Source organism: Sprattus sprattus (genome assembly GCF_963457725.1).
Source record: "Sprattus sprattus genome assembly, chromosome: 4".
Taxonomy (NCBI): domain Eukaryota; kingdom Metazoa; phylum Chordata; class Actinopteri; order Clupeiformes; family Clupeidae; genus Sprattus; species Sprattus sprattus.
In genome coordinates this window covers 21,171,974-21,184,292 of record NC_137923.1, presented here as the reverse complement: position 1 = coordinate 21,184,292, position 12,319 = coordinate 21,171,974, and the positions used below count along the sequence as shown (strand labels likewise).

Genomic DNA, 12,319 nt, shown 5'->3' with positions numbered 1-12,319 from the left:
TCTCATTCTCTGTCCTCTCTGACCCTGTTTATGAGGATTAACTTGGTCCACAAATTGAGGTTAATACTTTGATAAGCATCCAGCATTCTAAAATAAGGTCATGATGTTTGAGATGGCTGTGGCTTGCAGAAAGCGGGACACACAGTGGACAATGCAATACACGGAGTGCCTGATAACTGACCTACGATTGATACGTTAAGTGAGAGTAACACCGACGCTGGCCTGGGATGAACAGGTCACGTCCCTGGAGAAAACATACCCCTGACCTGCTAGAGTGGAGGTTCCCTCACACACTCACAGAGCAGAGGTCTCTCCCTCACTTGCCGTCTGTCCACTTTCAGCCTGCTCAAAAGCTCCTAGTCTGACCACTCATGGGGCCCGCACCTCTGTTCCCCCTATGTGTCCATCTGCTTGACTTTCTGTCCACAGTCTACCAGACCGTCTGTCCGAGAGAGGGGTTGTCACTGGCTCCTATAAGTCCTCACTGTGTCTGTTCAGTTGCTGTCTTTGCCTTCAGGTCCTGTGTTGACTACATGTTATGTGAGAGTGCATCCCACACAAGCAGAATTACAACTTAGGGCCTTAAGCTGCTGTAAACAATTAAAAAAAATTGTAAGCAAGCTTGCTTTACATCCTGATATCTATCACAAATTATCCGGAAAACAATCTGACTGTATGACCTAAAGTCCAGAACATGGCATCCCTCCCAACCCCTTCTTTGGTATATGATCCGTATACGGAAGAGAAACAATGGACTCCGACAGAGGCTGCATCTTGTATCAGGCATGAAAACGGGTAAGGGGTGAAAAAGGTGAGGAGGATATTACCCCTCTGGGGGGGTCCGGGGGCGTGCCCCCCCTGTAAGTAAAATTTAAATATGCCATATTTTAAAGCGTCAATCTGATGCAGTTTGAGATGCTTTTTTCCAACCTGGGGAGAGCTGGAGAAACTTAGCTTCAGCCATGAGTCAAAAAATATTTTGGCCTCCTTACTTAGTATTATGCAAGCCATTTCATGCCAGCCTGTCACTGGGTCTATCATTTACAGTATATGAGGCACAATGTGGTAAGGGCACCACAAATGGCTTAATGCATAGCCCCCACGAGAGATGCCATAACTTAACTTGTCTACTCTTCCATCATGATTGACAGCCAATACAATGTTATGTAATTCAGATTTCAATACATTTTATTGGCGAGGCCCTTCGCGTTAATATTTCCATGCACTCGCATCATCCAGTTATTCAACATAATAAATCAGCGGCGAAAAAAACAATACAATCATATATTCTTTAGAAGTACTAAATGATGCAAAATGTAAGGATCTCTTTTCATTTATGGAATTCTTGTCAAGAAAATATGATTCTATTGTTTTTTTCGCCGCTGATTTATTATGCTGAATAACTGGATGTATATATTTAAATATATGTTAAGCTCCTATTAAAGTATCCATCTATCTACTTCCAGTGGCACTTGCTCTGACTGCTTTGCCTCATAGCTTGGCGACTTGGCCTTTTTGAGCAGAGCATCACTGAAGCCTTCCATGTGACAAGAGTCCCCTTTGCAGCCATGCTCACCTTTCTTGTCACCAAAGTGCTTATCATGTCAGTGCTCAGGGTTGCACTGTATTGGGTCTTGTTTATGGTAACGAGACTGAAAATGGTCATCTGACGTCATGATTGGTTTTATACCTGCAAGGCTTGTAGGTTGACTGGCTGAAATAGGAATTATTTGCTACGTTAACAGTCTGTAGTCAAACACCTTTGCAATGGTCACTTTGCCCCAACAGAGCGATTCAAAGTTAGAACAGGGAGTCTCCGTGGCGTTTGAGTTAATGTAGCTAAATTATCTTACTCCATCAGTTATTCACACCGTAGCCGTCTCGTAACCAGGCTAATCACATCATTGCTAACTTTTTCATACTTGTATCTGAAGGTTATGCCCCTTGAAATGAATCTTCCCGTTAAGTTACCGAACACATGTTTTAACGTTTTATATGCTAACATTACGGTCACACAAAAAAAATGCGTCCAGCAGGGATTCCAAAATTGTCCGGGATTTTGCCTCGTCGGATATTATTGTTTCTCTGGGTCTTTCACAAATGGGTTATTACGTCTTTACACGTTTTGGAAAGGGTATCACTTACGTTCCACCTTCTTGCGCGAGCTCTGTCATTGGTCAAACTTTCCCAGTGTTGACAGATATAATTCATTATCCTCCAAATACGATCATTTTGAGCCTTTGATATGATACGCAATTTACAATCTGGCAACACTGAGCACCTTGCCGCCGCCAGCACTAGTTCAGTACAAATGTACATGTCATCTGAATATGAAAAATATGTCCAACCCCCCCCCCCCCCCCCCCCCCCTCCACACAAAAACAAAACTCATCGAATCTACACGATTCACGTAGGTCACCTATTTTGTTTTCAAAACGGCGAATTTCGCTGAAAGGTGAGTGATTCTCATGCCTGTTGTATGTCTTACAGCCTCTTTAATGAGTTCATACGTAAGCCTGCTCAGCTTCATGTCCTAGGCACCGTGTCTCATCTGGCTCCAGTTCTGGCTGGCATCTGCAAAGGATTTTCATCAGTGATTCCAATCTGCCACACACAGCGGCCCCTTCTGTGTTAGTTTACCTATCAGATTAGATTAATTGTGCGTTGCTCTATCTCTATATCACTCTCTCTCTCTCTCTCTCTCTCTCTCTCTCTCTCTCTCCCCCTCTCTCGCTCTCTCTCTCTCTCTCTCTCTCTCTCTCTCTCTCTCTCTCTCTGCTCTAAGACTTGTAAACATTTGTGCAGTGCAACACAGAAGGGTCATAACGCAAATGTCAGAGCAATCTAATTATCCTTCTGCAGATGCTGACCCACCACTGGGATTTATCATGTCCTGGCTTTGGCCTGACGATGAGTCCTGGCCTGGTCACATGAGGGCTAATAAGGCGGGCGTTAACAAATCAGAGAGGTTTATGCTCAAGGTGTGCCGCAGCCAATCAGAGAGGTTTATGCTCAAGGTGTGCCGCAGCCAAGGTGTGCCGCAGACACTTTTATGTGTCTTCAGTGACTGACGCCTGGGCGGAGGCTCTGAGAATCTGAAATAAGCTGTGGCTCACACTGTCAGTCTGCCTCTTTCTTCTCTTTTGTTCTCTCCCTTTCTCTCTCTCTCTCTCTCTGCCTCTCTCTCATTATCTCTCTCTTTCCCTTTCCCTCTCATTCTCTCTCTCCCTTTCTCTGCCTCTCTCTCATTCTATCTCTTTCTTTTCTCTCCCTGCCTCTCTCTGAAGTCTCAAGCTTTATCAATAGAAGCAAGAAAGAGAAGCAGATAAAGTAAACAAAGTGTCTGAAGCCGGTCCTGTGCTATCAGCGCTCACACATAGATGCATGGTCACTCAAAGGAGATACACTGGCCTACTTCCTCACAGATGCACACATTAAACACATACACACACACTCATACTCTCTGTCTCACACACACACACACACACACACACACTAATAGAAAAAAACGAAATGTATTGCCTTACATAGTATCACAATATTACGCAAAATATTGACTTGCAACACCTGTATTATGATATGTTTCATACCACCAGTCTTTGCCAATACACAGCCCTAACACATACATAAAGACGGCACTCTATATATACACGTACTCCCACACATGTCCACATGAAACTGGCAGTGAGCTCAGAGCCAATTAAGTAGCCTCAGCTCTACTGTGTGTGTGTGTGTGTGTGTGTGTGTGTGTGTGTGTGTGTGTGTGTGTGTGTGTGTGTGTGTGTGTGTGTGTGTGTGTGTGTGTGTGTGTGTGTGTGTGTGTGTGTGTGTGTGTGTGTGTGTGTGTGTGTGTGTGCGTGTGTTTAAATGTGTTCGCACATGTGCCCCTGCTCTGGCCATCCTCTCTTTACAGTCAACTACACATAAAAGACAAACCCACTGCAAAAGATCAAACACCATTCATTTTGAACACCTGAGTCATAAGTAAAAGCCCAGCTCAGGAGGGCTTTGTCTGGACAAAGGAAACCATGTGACAAATGCTTACACACACACACATACACACACAGACACAAACACACACACACACACACACACACACACACACTCACACACACACACACACACACACACTCACACACACACACACACACACACACACACACACACACACACACACACACACACACACACACAAAGATCCTTCCAAAGCTTTGATTATCTAGCGCTGCTCTCTGCTAACTACGGGGGGTGATCAGCTGTCCAGGGCAGGCTGATTAAACAGGCAGGAAGTGACATGGCGATTCAGGAGGATAACTTTGTCATTTGCATCACACTCCTTCCCCTGCACCACCATACATATGAAGAACATCTAATCATGACACTGGCTTCTCACTGGGGGTTTGGGGTTAAATGCAAAATCCTTATGTCTCTCCTTAAAGAAATCTTTTGCTGGAATCCCCCATTCTTGTTTTGTGGCATTTCACTGCTGAATATAAAGCAGCACCAGCGACTTGCCAGGATTGCTCTCAGCCAGAATGATGTCTGAAGGAGGAATGAATCAGGTTCACACACATTGCTGTCTTTAAAAAGCTGACAAAAACAGCAGAGAATGATTCAGCAGGGTTCGCTCAGGCCATCCACTTTTCAGTTCTGTGTCTTTGGTCTCTGGCAGAGCAAGTCTGAAGAGAATGGAATCACACACACAACACAAAGACACTCATCTCATGACCATCAAGACTGTCACTAAACAGATTGTACTCAACCGCTTGATGCAACTTGGTTATCGTTATACATGTGTGCAAGGTTGACAAAGCAGACCTGTGTGCTAAATTGTGAGGTAGTTCACATCGTTGGGTAAATGCTGGATGTAAAAGGAAAAACATTCATGCTATGTTCAACAGTAGCCTACTTTCAAAGGCGGAGTTAGGGGGACCAACAAAGTAAAAAGGCATTACAACCTTGAGGCGCCATTATTGGATGCCAAATGACATAACCGCATACCGTTGCTGTCTGGCAAAACAAAGTGAATTCCCTGTGAAGTGGATTCTGAGGGCTCGCTACCTGTGGTACCCAAGCTCCACACAACCCGTTTGGGAAAAACAAAATGTCAGCGTTGCGGTTCTCCCCCAGCGCCCGCCTAATCCTCATAGAAAGAGAGAATGCTGTTTAGGGTCAGAATGCGAAGTGGTGGAGAATCAGCAGATACAGCTGCCACCTCCCTGCTCCTGTATGCCCAATGGCAGATGATTCATTTTTAAGACGATACTATAAAATGGGCACATCACAGCACTTCTGACACCCTCCCAGCTCAGAGAGAGTGTACACTCTCTTCCAGTGTGAAAAATCCGCGCTGTGCCGAATTCAACCCAACTCTCTGAGCTACGTAGCATTCAAATGACAACCGCAGTTGATAAGAGAAGTAGCATACGCTTATTTCACATCTTCATACTCTGTTTTGTATGCATTGTGGAGCAGGAAGGGGAACCGTAGATGGCCAGTGATGCCCCCCCCAACCCCCCCCCCCCCCAGGGCTGTGTGAGAGAGAAGTCAGTACTTCTCCGCTATTGAAATGAAACTACTTGAGCAGCCCTATTGACTGACTGAGCCCCATCAACCTAGCAAGTGAATAGTAAATTAGAGCTTGAGCGACTGGCTGAAATGAAGGGCATGAAATTACACACGTCAAGCTGTGTTTAAAAGATTAACATTGAATTGGATGCAGTTTCCTCTTGTAATCATGGCTCTATAGCTGTGTTGTCTTTTGTCTATGGAACATGAAGGGTAAACGGTGAAGTTCTAGAAATAAAACTTAGGAGAGTACTGCTGATGAGTACTGCTGGTGAGATGATTGTAGCAATTACACCAATCAGCACGGAATAATGACCTAGTAATTACACATGCCCAAACAACACGTTTGTATGTACCCTACGTGAAGCATTTTAATGCTAGTTTAAAAGCTAGAAATGGTCTGCTTTTAATATAAAAAAAATAATAATTATCCATTCCAAATTATAATTGCTCCAGGGACTGGCACAGGTGAAAGTCCATTAAGTCGTGCTGATGAAATCCACTCTGGAGAGCTTTCAGAGCCATCGGCTCAGCAGGCCCCGGAACAGGTTGGCATTGCTGTCACTCCTGTACCTCATCTTCACATGACCTGACCCAAAACACACACACACACACACACAGACTACAGGCTACAGGCGGTCACTCAGTGTTTAGTGACCTGTGACCCCCCCCTCAACATCAAGTGATTCAAGAAAACAACAGTGAGGTCTGGAGGCCCACGGAGCATGAAAAAGAGATCACAGGCCACCTCAACGGGAGGAGCCATAGGCTCATTATCATACCTCCTGCTGGAGGGAAACAACATAACAGGCCGAGTCTGACAGGTGTGTGTGTGTGTGTGTGTGTGTGTGTGTGTGTGTGTGTGTGTGTGTGTGTGTGTGTGTGTGTGTGTGTGTGTGTGTGTGAACTTCACTGCAGAACCCATGTGTCAAAAGCCATGAAAGTCCGCAGTTCTCATCACCTCCTTGCAATCCACGTCTCCTCATCGTAACAATTACAAACGCACACCACTAACCTATCAGCTTACTGCAGCACTTTTGGCCTCTGCCTGAGTGATTTCATCTTGATCCTTTTTCAGTCTCATGAGGCACTGGGGGGGAATCTGAATCCATGCGAGTATGCGAGTGACAGGCATGAAGCCATATCTGCATTGCTGACACTGCTGTCTCCCTGCAGAGTTTAGAGTGCTACCTCACTTTTTCTGACCTCAGTAATATCAGCAGCTGTACTCAGTGAAGAAAGATGGCAGCTGTGTGGCAGTTTAGACATACTTAATAACTCAAAGGCAGCTAAGAGACATCCTCCTAACCCCACCCAACAACCCCGCACATCTACCGCTCCGAGACAAACTCTGAACTCTCCTGATTGGCTTCCCCGTATACTGCAGGTGAGTCGGTGACCAGGATCCGGGCACAGCTCCAGCTGTCACTTCAACTTAGATGGGCATCAGCGGGAGGCAAGGCGGGTGAAGCTTCCCCAGAAAGTTTGGCCTAAGCGAAAACAACTGCAGTGGGCACAAGCTTCAGACAGCGGAGCAGGGCTACTGAAGCGCATGCCAATCGTCATCAAGCATGGAAGTCTGACGGGCTGCCTGCGAAATTCTGAGAGAACACACCATGACAAGAGCCAACCCCAGTAATTCACATTGTGTATCCTTTTCATGCCCAACAATCCAGCAGCCTATGACTCAGTGGAAATGGTGGATCGGCGAGCAACCAAAAGATGCCATCAAGTCTGCACTCAGCTGTCTGAGCCTGTCACGGCACAGCCGGGGAGAAAGCTCTCTGTCCATTTCCATAATGCAGGGTAATGCACCATTAAGACTCTCAAAGCTTTATATAAGAAAGAGCTAACTACATTTGGGAGAAGGATGCCTCGAGGAAAAGCAAAGGGAATGTGCTAGAGTGCATTAGAGGTCTCGCTCCTCTCAAACTGACTGCATGTAGACAATGGAAAGCACAGTACACACACACACACACACACAACAGCTATGGCGCTGCTCCTGGTGTTAGAGTCCTGCTGGAACAATGGGAGGAGGTGCAGCAGAAGGGGCTAGTGAAAAGCGTGCGTGTGAAAGAGCTCCGGGCCGCAGGCAGCTGTTACTGAGTCACTCAAAGGAGACAACGGGAGCTTGGCACCCTTTGGGCATGTCACACTTAAAAATCAATACCCACAAACAAAACAAAGGATTAACCATGCGGCCTAGTCGGATAAATATCAGAGCAAAGCAGAGACTCCTCCTGGAAAGTTGCCCTAAGAGTGCTATATGAATACTCTGATGATACTCTAGGTAAGGTTAGATCTAGCCAGTCAATGCGCTCCACTAGAAGATTATTGTCAATATCACAATACACACCCATATACATTGTCTGAAGGTATTCTTAATGGCTTGTTGAGAGACCTCCGAGGGCCTCAGAAGCACCATCAGTGGTCTAGCCAACAGAATGATGATCTCCTGCTGCAGGTAACAAAGGCCTCCCTCCCATGGGCACACTTTCTATTTTATTATATTTTATTTCCCACTGCAATATGTTACTCATAACTTTAATTGAGACCATAAGGCTTTACCAAAGGTAATTTCACCTCTTAATTGGCTGACTGGAAACTACTTGAGAATTATGAGAAACCAGCACGGTTGTAATTCTAATCATCGGTTACATTAAGTGATCAGCACATTGAGAGATACAATTCAACATGATTTAGATGAACAAGAGCAGACATTCATATATTAACTGAGTCATTCTGAGCTGTTGTAGACTTTTTAAAATTGATTCCATTCTTGGCAACTGGACATGTTAATTAGCCACAGCGTCTGGAGCCTAGTCTCCTGGGTGTGGCCTGTCAAGGGTGATTGACAGAAGAGAGAATGAGAATGAGTAGTGAGGCCCCTTTCTCTCCCCTCTCTTTCTTTCTCTCTCTTCCTCCCTCTCTCTCTCCTCTGTGTAACTGTGCTCAGTAAAATGATAAAAACAGGAGGCCACTTCCCAGTCTCAAGGGGACTCAAAACACGACACATGTGAGAGTTGTGCTTTAGACCAAGCCACACTGCAGAAGTGTACATTGAGAATGAATGCATCTATAGATAATCACCATAAATCATGTATTCGCTATAATCAGGTTTCAAGAATGACCTCTTTTGCTAAATCCTTGAGCATACTAGGATCCACAGCATTGTGAGAAATGGATCTCAGCAATACTTTCTGAGTTACAAAAACTATAATAACCTTACATCTTCTGGGTATGATCAATACAAGCCTCTAGAATGAGACGTGTGCTATCGATCTAGATCTCAGACTTTTCGTTGGTTAATCCGTTCCCATCCACCCTATTAAACACCTCAGCCCCAATCTCTCATTAGCACTTCGCATTTTCGTCTGCAGAGGAGAGGGACCGCCCTTGCCACGCTGGAGACCACTGTGACCCAGAGTGTCTCTGTCTGAACATGCAGGGCAGGGCAAGGCAAGGCAGGCTCTGTTGAGTCGTTCCACTGACTTAGCAGATGCGCAGCCTGGGCCTCTGGTCTCCCTGGACAGCAGACATTGCAGTCATGGTGTGCAGGGGGAGCCTCATTGTGTCAACACAACAACAATGTATTTCTGAGCGCGTAAAGCCAACCAAGCTCATCTCCCCCACACAGAGCTCATTCAAAGACACTTCAACCAATGCATCTGTGGTTTGTGAATTGCTTAACTAAAGGCTTGGACGAAACTAACAAAAAGGCCTTTTCAGGAGAGGTAATATGTCATTCTAAATATTAATCAAGAATAACTTGATTTAAAAATGCAAATATGTAATGTTATGTGATGTGATGGTGGCCTAAACTATAACTAATGCTGTGTGAACAATATTCCAGAAATATCCAAGAAAATACCCAACCGCCTAGTCACAAGTATCCGTTAAGATATCTTAAGCAATGTACTGTACATGCACCAGCTGGCCTGAGGCAACTCTAACCCGTGGTAAACAGAGCACACTGTCACAGCAGTGCCATGTTGTTGCCCCGTGGATCTCCCTTCACACGCCTCCATGTCAATCAAAAGTTCAAGATCTAAATCTGGCTGTGCAGTACCAACTCTCGGCTGGTCAAATTCCAGACTCAGGTCATCTTACAGAAATAGCATGTCATGAATGACATTCTTAGTCACAGCCCTGCAGTAGGCTATAGTCATAACTGTGAGTTATCCCAACTTACTCTGAAGAGCACAGGGAGAGCCAGTTGGTGGCTGTCCTCAGGCGGACAGTGAGGATCATACTCTGCAGGAATATACACACCTTCACAAATGAGTCTAGGACCTCTTGAGGTTTACCTAGTTCACAGTAACATTCATAGGTTGTAAAGGTGCTCATCTTATAATGAACCATTTCGGAAGTGTGCGCTAAAACAAGGCTGCTAAGTAGGCTGATGTGAAACGAGATATATCCTGATAGTGCCCTTCAGTTGGTCTATTTCAGAATAAAAGTAGACATATACTAAAACCTTTCGGGAAAAATGTGTCCTGTGTTCTACATTGCGCTGTTATTTGTGCCTATGACCCTCTGCAATAGCCACAGTAGCTCGATCGCAACTCAAGACAAGAATTTTGAATTGCTCGGATGACTCGTCCGGTAAAACAATGTGCTGACTCGGTATTGTATTCCACGCATCTATGAAGTGTTTTGTAATATCTTTAATTTATATTGCTGTATTCTGCATAGTGAGATGCGCAAAACGAATATCATCAAAAACTGACAAAACCATGTGTCTTGTATAATTCACCGCGAATCTCTCGCCAAAGGCTTAGCCTTCTGTTGACTTAGATGTAAAGGCAGTTTGTGATAAATTCAGCTGTGGTTTCTATACCTCTTTGCGAAAGGGTGAATCACAAGTTTTCAATTATTCACACAGCGCCTACTGAAACTAGCACACGTATTTGAAACAATAACGCACATCTGTTACATTTTAAACCACTGTCTACAAAGTAGCGGGTGAAGTATTTGCGACAGCCTTCTTACTCCAGGCAGGCTCTGAATTTGCAATTGAGAATGATTCCGGGCAACAGTACATTATTTATTTCTTTCAAAAAACATACACAACAGTAAATTCAATGATAAAGATAGGAAGATAGTATTACTATGTGATGGGGAAAGGGCAATTACAGCTAAGAGACAAAGAATAACGGAACATCATCGGCGAGATTAAATGACGTGAGGCGCACTGACAATGAACGGAGGTCCGCTGTTATCTTGGAGGGGACTGATTTGATGGTTTGAACACTGGTTGACGAAAACTCACAATACATTTACCGGTTCTTTTTTAGATATTGAACTGCCATCGTGACCCTACTGAGAGTTAATTACAAGGTACCGTTTCACATTCAACCATGCCGATGCTGAGCGGCAATTGCCAGTTAGCTATCGAGTTAGCTCTAAGATAAACGCTAGGCTATGGTGGAAGACAGCATAAATCTCTAGCCTACAATCTCAGTGTTATAGCACTCTGGCTAACATTGCTAGGCATGAATAACGGTCAGTGGTGAGATGCAAAACACAAGCATGCGAGGAAAACGTTCTTTTAAGTGCAACGATGTCCAAATGCCGCCATTCCGCTTTCTTGTGTTGATTTTATTTCAAGTTCAGGTAAAATAATTAAGAGACCAGATGAGAATGGCTAGCCTTATCATAAACCTCGCCTTGCTGAAAGACATAGGAAAGACAGCAGCGCTGGCTAACGAGTCAAGTGTTTTGCTTACCTTTGCAAATGACAGTTCTTGTATTCCAACAGAAGCCGTAGTATATTAAGTGTATTTCCAAAGACACTGCCCTCTTAGCCTGTCTCGTTTGCTAAAATACCAAAATCCTCTCGCTTGCCTTTCAGTGATGAACCAGAACGAACGCACGCGTTGCTGTCGGTATCTAGGAAATGCTTCTCTCCGCCGCTCCCTGCCAAATACTGACCCCTCCCACCGAATCCCCAGCCACAGAGAAGACAGGTGCTGAGTATGCGCGCACAGTGCGCAGCTTCGCATAGAGCAGGGGGTCCTTGCAATATAGTGAGCCGCACAGAACTGTCAAATCCACAGCCTCCTCTCGATCTCGCATGCGCAGTATTGTGCGTAAGAGTTCCTGCGACCCACTCGCGGACAGACGGACTGATATCTCCAGCGCCTCCTTGCCAAATAATGATTCCAGGGCTTCAGAAATGGGACAAGAGGATGTCCTTGCTCAGCGTTCTCTGCATGTGAACACTGAACAGCGCTTGGGTGCTGAAAATGCGATAGATAGAGTGTTCTTTACAGTAACCGGAGCAACCGTAGGGCTGTTGGACCATAAATTGAGCAATCATCAGATAGTATAGATAGTCAGAATAGCGTCCAATTAAACTACTCACATTGTGGTTTTACAAAATTACTTTGTTGTTCTCTAGTATGGGGTGCTACATGTATGTTCTCTCACGTGACACACCTTGGAGTTGGAATGATTTTATCTTCCCAGCTCTTTGCACTAACTCAAATCCAAATCTGCGGCTTGACTGTAAATGCAAGGCAAGCAGCGGACGCAACTTTCAAAACTGTTTGTTTATCCCAGCTTTTACGTCGCGCCAGGTGTTTTGCTGTAGTTAATGCAGTTCTATTATTTATATTATTAAATGAAGCCTTACCCATCAACAAAGCTTCCTGTTCAAGCTTTCAAAAATTACCTGCAGAGTTAATTAGGCTACCGAGAACGAAGTACGTTCTCCAGTTGTCCCCTGTCATTCAAACATGAAATGCCA

General features: G+C 44.8%; 1 protein-coding gene across 4 annotated transcripts in view; it reads right to left on the bottom strand.

Annotated features, from left to right (window-relative positions):
* The window catches only part of ctnna2 (catenin (cadherin-associated protein), alpha 2), a 374,072-nt gene extending 362,622 nt beyond the window's left edge, over nt 1-11,450 (bottom strand). For all 4 annotated transcript variants that reach the window (XM_080836552.1, XM_080836554.1, XM_080836553.1 and 1 more), the window contains exon 1: nt 11,298-11,450. The gene's annotated coding sequence lies outside the window, so the exon portion shown is untranslated. The remainder of the gene's footprint in view (nt 1-11,297) is intronic.
* Between the last annotated feature and the right edge of the window lie 869 nt (nt 11,451-12,319).